The following is a 7,533-nucleotide window of genomic DNA, read 5'->3' on the forward strand; positions in this document are numbered from 1 at the left end:
GCCTAACACGAAGGACTAAAAGCTACTCCCTCTGTCCCATAATATAAGACGCTTTTTGACACTAGTATAGTGTCAAAAAACATCTTGCATTATGAGACGGAGGGAGTACTAGATTGAAATCGCAACATCCCAAGAGGCCAAAAAAGGCCAAACATCCGCACTAGAACCCAACTTTTCACAACCGATGACACAATCCACATCCTAAACCGATTATTACATCAAAAGAAACCAGGAAACTGAAGGAAGCCCAGCAGCAACGAGAAGAACAGCAACGCCAGGGTCGCTACAGCAAGAGTTTTCTTCATTCCAGCCTCGCAACATTGATCTTCCACAGAAAGATAAGGACGATTAATTGTCTTACATAATTAGAAAGATAATTAAAAATCCACATGCGGCTACCCCCGAAATACACAAGGGCAAAAGAAGAAGGAAGACAAGGATCTGGCTCGCTGATCTCTACTTTCTTGATGCATTGCTGCAGGCCGCGGGAACTAGTCTCCGCGGCGAGCAGCGATGAGCTCTTTCATGTCCTCAAGACGCTGCTTGAGAACATCCACAGATTCCTCCACTAGCCTTTGGCGCTCGTTGCGGAGAATGTCATTCTCGTCCATAAGTTTCTTGACGATGACGCCGGTCCTCTTCAACAAGGAATTGGTCTCCTCCTGCTGGTCTGCACTTCGGACGATCTTCTCCCTCAACAGGTCGCGCTCGGCCCGGAGCCTCTCATTGCCCTCCCTTAGTTGTCGGATGACGCCGGTAGCCTGTTCAAACGAGGCTTTCACGTTGTCCTGCAACCTCGCCAAGCCGGAGATCTGATCCATCTGGCTATGGACGATCGCATGCATGCGCCTGTAACAGTCGTCGCCTGCCCACGAGAAATTTTCCCAAGCCGCCGCAGCGCGGCGGGACATCTCTGTTGCATTTGTGGCATGGGGGGACATCTCTACTGCTTCCGCAGTGCGTCCGGACCAGTCTGCTACATCGACGGCGCGGCAGGACCTCTGTGCTGCTTCAGCGGCACGGCGGGACCTCTGTGCTGCTACTTCCGCGTGGCGGGACATGTCGGCTGCTATCGTAGCGAGGCGGGACATCTCTCGTGCTTCCACTTCCATGCTCGCCTCTCCCTGGTGGCAATCTCTCGACCTAGAACTCACGCTGGCCATGGCAGACGCAAGGGAAGGATGCCGAATTACTTGTTTGTTTTTGTGGATGAAGAGTTGAGGAGGAATGTGCAGTCATCTTGGCATACTAGTATTTATAACCGAGTACTATTACGCTCCTAAGTGGGAAACCGTTTATGTTGTGATCGGTGTGAACAGGTTTGGAATTCAATATAGCATGGTACTAATACGCTCCTAAGTGGGAAACCGTTTAGGTTGTGATCGGTGTGAACAGGTTTGCAATATAGCGTGGAGTAATTTGGAATGTGAAGATACGCAAGCTCAAAATTTATAAATACCTGCGTGGCGAGCTCTAGGCTAGTCCTTTTTTCAGACGCATTAAACCTATCTCTCGGGACTTCTCGCACGCACCATCATGCCACCCACAAAAACTTGTACTCTGAGTTTAGTAGTACGTTATACAGGAAGAGAAGAGATGCACGCACGCACTCGTCCTCTCACACACGCGTCTTTTTTTTCTCGAAAAGGAGGATGATGACCCCCGGCCTCTGCATCTGGGAGTCACACACGCATCTGTAGCTACGAATTGTAGTGTTCTCAACCATCCGATTGGCTCTATCATGGATGTACCTATATACTGAAACATGTCTAGATACATCTATATTATGACAAATGGAAGGCATGTATTGTGGAACGGAGGGAGTGCTTGTCATGAAAATGGATAAAAAGGGACGTATCTAGAACTAAAATATGTCTACATACATCTCCTTTTATCCATTTTGATGACAAGTAGTACTTCTTACCCAAAGGAACTTTATATCCAACAGACACAAAATATCCGTTCGACTGTTGGAAATTACTGATCTGATGTCGAAGTAATTGCTGCATCGCCACCAAAACCCACCATTTCTTAAGCTAAAGTAGACCGAGGTAATCCCTATATTAGCATATTACTAAGATAAACAGAAGGCACTGTCGAAACATTTAGGACGTGAGCTTGTTAATTTGAATGTGGAGGGACACAAGCTTAGCCCCGGCCACCAGCTTGGGCGGAACTGTCAAGAAGGTTAGCTTCTAAATGTTGACGTCACCGGGATCCTTGCTGCTTGTCACCTCCATTTCCACCTCGACGGCGTCGGTCATGCCTTTGGGCTCCCCCGGCGGGCCGTTTACCCACAGCTTGGCCCAGAAGTGCGGCAGTGGGGACGCCCCCGCTCTGATGCAGACGACCGACATGGGGATAGGCGCGCCGATGTCGAGCACGCCGCCGACCAAGAAAAACGCGCGGTCGTCCTCCTCCGCGAATAGCAAGAGCCGTGGCTCCGACAGTGGCACTTGCAGCTGGAGCACCTTGCCGTACTAGATCCTGTGCACGGGCATGGGATGCACGTTGCTGATGTGGTGGTAGAGCGCCGGCGGCGTGCCTTCATAGCCGCAGACGGGCACGAGGCATTTGCAGGGCGCGAGCGAACACATGCCCTGGTGATCGGCGAGCATGTGGTAAGTGACGTAGAGCCCACATCCTTCATGCGGGCACTCCACCCTTAGCGACGAAACGACGGTGTCCACCTCCGTGTTCCGCACATCAAAGCCACCACCGCGCTCGCACTTCTGGCACTGCCGCTGGTTCCTGGGGCGCTCGACGTGGCAGTCCACGTAAGCCAGGTGCCCTCCCTTGCACTGGAGAAATCAATCGAACAGCACATCAATCAAGAAACCTGCACCTTTCTCAATCAGCCGAATGGAGAAGGTGTATTCAAACCTCATACACTGGAGGCGTCAAGGGGCGGAGGCACAAGGGGCAGTGGAGCATGGTGAGGTCCATCGAGACCTTAGTGATCTCCCTCGTCGGTTCCTGTTCCGTCTGCATGATCTTGCCCTCCTCGTGCACAACCATCTCTCACTTGAGCCGGGGCATTACAAAGTTTACCGTCACATATTTTATACTCTACGCATAATTGTCCTCCCGCATACCAAGGAAGGTAGTAGTTTGAGTTTTCTGGACAAATTTGCCCCTGCGCATGAGTAAGCTGCATAAATATCGACAATAAATGCGCATGCAATGGTTGGCTGGTCCTCCTTCCTTTTCGCTTGAGTAGGCTTCCCCAGGCGGTCAAGCCGCATTCGGCGCTGCACGCATTTGCCTGTAGCCATTTTCTGCTTTGGAAACTGGCGCGATTAATGTGGGTAGAACTAATCGAGCGGGGGAACAGATGGAAACCAAGGCGGACGCGCAGACTAATCTGAGATAAACAAGAAAAAGTTATACGCAAATTAAAAGGAATCGAAGGGAGTACTACTTCAAGGTGCATTAAATCAACACATGCAAGTATCAAAAGGAGAGTCACGGCATGCATGCATGCGTTGTAATTAATGCATCGGTAACCCTAAATTATTGAAATATATCGAGTGCAGTGCATTGATGTGTCGCGTCAACTCGTACATCAACGAGAAGTTTGATTATCCTCTCCCTCGCGGACTTAGCTGCACCTGCCTTTGGCTGTATGACAGGTTGGCCACACACATGTCGGTCCCACCCTATCATACACGCAAAGATTGGAGCGTCCCTCCCTCGCCCATGAGCCTGGTGGCTGGCAAGACTAGGAGAAGCTTTCGCTACATGCTCTCCCCCCCCCCCCGGCACGCAGTGGACATGCAACAGTCCAATCGGTGTCAGATGGCCAGAAGCATACTGTAGTACTCCTCCAGTTAAGTAGTACACCATCATTGTTCGACTTCCTGAAGAGGCGAAGAGCCAAGCGTAGCCCGGACGCTCGTGTGGCAGTTTCATGTGTATAGTAGTCTAGATAGCATGTATCGTGTCTGTAAGCTTAAAATCATTGGGGTCGGCTCCATGCTATGTGGTCGTCTCGAAGTTCTTTTTTTAAATTAAAATAGTCTTCTGGCCCTACCTGTCACCCTGGTCATCTGGTCAAGATAGGAATATATATTTTAATTTGTTTTTTTAAAAGGGGGGACTCCCCGGCCTCTGCATCAAAACGATGCGTACAGCCACATATATTTTAATTTGTGGTGGGTAAATGTTAGAGGTTGCAGCAAATATATTGTACACTGCGGGTCTTTCAGCCAAGTTTAGAGGCAAGCATGTGGGGCCAGTGCTATGATGTGTCACATCAACTCGTAGAACAAGGAGAAGCTTGATTTTACTACACGCCTTCTCCCTTGCCCATGCGCGCTGTTGCTCGCAAACGAGGCCAGGCTTTTGCTTAGTAGTACTTCTACAACAAGCTATCGTCCCGCTCGCGGTGGATGGACATGCAGCAGTGCATTCGACATTGTAGAAGCAGTAGTAGTAACATCATTGTTCGTTATCTCGAAGAGGTGAAGAGCCAAGCGCAAACCGAATGTTGCAATTGCAAACATTGGAGCACGCATATAGCCAGGCTCTTGCATGAGACAAAATTGCTATGTGAGCCCACTATTGTACTAGTACGTACAACTACTTGCTAGTATAGCCCTGTAAACCAAAAAGGAGTATTTGCCCTTCTAGAGATTTCAACAAGTGACTAGACTACACCGGGACGGAGTACATATGGAGCAAAATGAGTGAATCTGCACCGTAAATAAATACGTACTAGTTCTATCGTTTTCCTCTCCGAGGTGCAAAATATTGAGTATACTGACTAGTCTCTTTTTGACACGCATTTACGTTTTTTTGTACACAGTACAGACGCAAGCGCTCATATACACGCGCATACACTCACCCCTATGAATGCACACATGCACGGCACTATCATCTTGAAATTTACGAAGTCACCATAGGCACCTCGTCGTCGACGGGTCCATAGGTGCTTGAATGCCAAGGAGGAAGAGGGTAGCGGTTCCCGAGACATTGAACGGTCAATGATGCATCCTCAATTACATGCAGAGGGAATTAATTGGAGAAGCAGACTAGAGCCAGCACGATGTGAATGCAACAGAGTTTGGACTCTCATATAATAAAGGCGCCCCACCACTCCAATCCATATACTCCCAAGTCTCTGCACAACACTGCACAATCCAATCCAAGACCATGTGACCAGAAGCCACAAGCACCTTTGGAGGCGATGGACGCGAGCGGCAGTCGGCTGTGCCAAATCATCCAATGCGCCGGCCTGCGGCCCCGCAACGTGCAACGTTTCCAGATGGTGCTGGCGACCGCAGGCATCGTAGCCCTCGCCGACACCGGCTTCGCCTCTCGCATGGACGACATGATGGTCAACTCCATCCGCAAGTTCACCGCCGTCAAGAAGTGGGCGGGCAAGCTTGCCATACTGCTCCAGCCCGCGCGCCCAAGCTCCTCATTGCCTGCCACCCTCATCGGCCTACATGGTGATGAACTCTTTCAAGCCCTGGTGGCTCTGCAGGTGCCGGAGGTCGCGATGAAGAATGTGCACCTCGAGGCCGCGCTCGCCGTGCAGCGCCTCACCATGCAAGAAACCGTCGACCTGCACATTCATGTCTACGAGGAAATCGTCTACATAGGCCACTACAAGGCAAGCGAGGACAGAAAGACGTTGGCCTTCTTCCAGCGGCTGGAATATTTGGACGCCATTGTTCAGAAGCACGTCGACCTAGCCACGAAAGCCGCTGCTACTTAGGCGCCGTTCTGTGGGCCAGCGCCCTGAGTCGAGGAGGTGGACGTCGTTCATGGATGCATCTCTTCTTCTTGCCTCCAGTAACCAGCACTGCATCGCCTCGTGACCTTAATGTTTTATTAGTATAGTACTCCCTCCGTTCCCAAATATAAGTCTTTCTAAAGATTCCAGCAAGTGACTACTACATACGGAGCAAAATGAGTGAATCTACACTCTAAACTATGTCTTCATACATCTGTATGCTGTATTCCATTTGAACTAGTATCTAAAAAGGCTTATATTTATGAATGGAGGGAGTATATGGCATTTTTTATTCCAGTCGTAATGTTTTCACTGTGAGGTGGGGCCGTAGTTGAGCAAACCCACCCCACCCACCGGGCGTCGGCCGAGTTTAGAATTAGAAGAGAGAAATGGTGGAGGAGAGCCAGCTGTAGCACAGATGCTGTTGTCAGATGGGACTCGTGTTTATAGAATAGGAGTACTGAGCACTCGTGCCTCTTTTTTTTGAGGGGAAAAATAGTCATATGTCTAGTACCACTTGTTGTGTGCGTGCGACCTATAGCTGTCATCACTCTAGGTCTCCTTTTCGAACCGCGGCTACGCTTCACAGTACATATTTTTTCACGCATTTATCCTCCTATATGTACTCCTAGGCTATTTCCATGTGCTCCCATTCGCCGATATGTGGACATAGAGCATCTGGGTCCTAGTGCATGCACGACTTGGAGCATATGCCGGGGTACTTTACATTTCAGACTTCACGAATTACATGCAAACCCCCCGCAGAAGAATAAATAAATCAATGAATTACTACATGAAACTGGATTATTTTCGTGGAAACCGGAGCACGTTCATTAAATTTTGGACATAACACGTTTATAAAAAATGACCCGACCTAAACCAGTCTAAGGGCCTCTTTGATTTTTCCCAAAAAAAAGGGCCTCTTTGATTCGTAGGATACTGAAAACACAGGAATGGGGAAAGTATGATGGCGATTAACCGAGACGAGGAGAACTCTAACTCAGTTAGAGGTTAGAGTTAGATTCTAACCCTGAACTAACTCTAAACCAAAGAGGTGTATGGATGACAGGGTTAGATTGGCAATAAATGCTCTATCTCAATCATTTGACTACATTGGACCCTATTTTTAGTCAGACTAAAATAAGTCCCTTGGATCCAAGCACCCTCTTGGTGTGGCCGACTCTTCTGTGGCCTCCTCCCGCTCACAATTGACATAAACGAACCATCTATACAAATCAAGCATGTAAAACATGATAATTTTTCTTTGTCCATACAAATGAGATATCCCACTTAAACATACAAGTCGTCAATCAAGCTTCACAAAATAAAAAACACTTCATGAAACAAAGAATGAGCTAACTCATCACGGAAGTCGTTCATGATAGGGAGGGAGCCCGGAGCCCCTCACGCATCGAGGGAGGAGCTCACCATCGTCGCTCTGGAGGAAGGCTCTATAGAGCCCACGCCCCGGGAACCCCTCCGACGCTGGCCCTTGCGAGTTGAGGTCGACACCGGCATGGGTAGCAGGGCCGCTTGCCGCCGACTAGGAACTTAATCTTTGGGCCTCTAGAAATAATGCAAGCATGTAACTAAAATACCTAGAAAGGTGAACTGAATCTTTGGGCCTCTAGAAATAATGCAAGCCTGAAACTGAAATACCTAGAAAGGAGAACTGAATCTTTGGGCCTCTAGAAATAATGCAAGCCTGAAACTTAAATACCTAGAACGGTGAATTGAATCTTTGGGCCTCTAGAAATAATGCAAGCCTGAAACTGAAATACCTAGAAAGGTGA

This window comes from Triticum dicoccoides, chromosome 1B (assembly GCF_002162155.2).
Source record: "Triticum dicoccoides isolate Atlit2015 ecotype Zavitan chromosome 1B, WEW_v2.0, whole genome shotgun sequence".
NCBI classification, from domain to species: Eukaryota; Viridiplantae; Streptophyta; class Magnoliopsida; order Poales; family Poaceae; genus Triticum; species Triticum dicoccoides.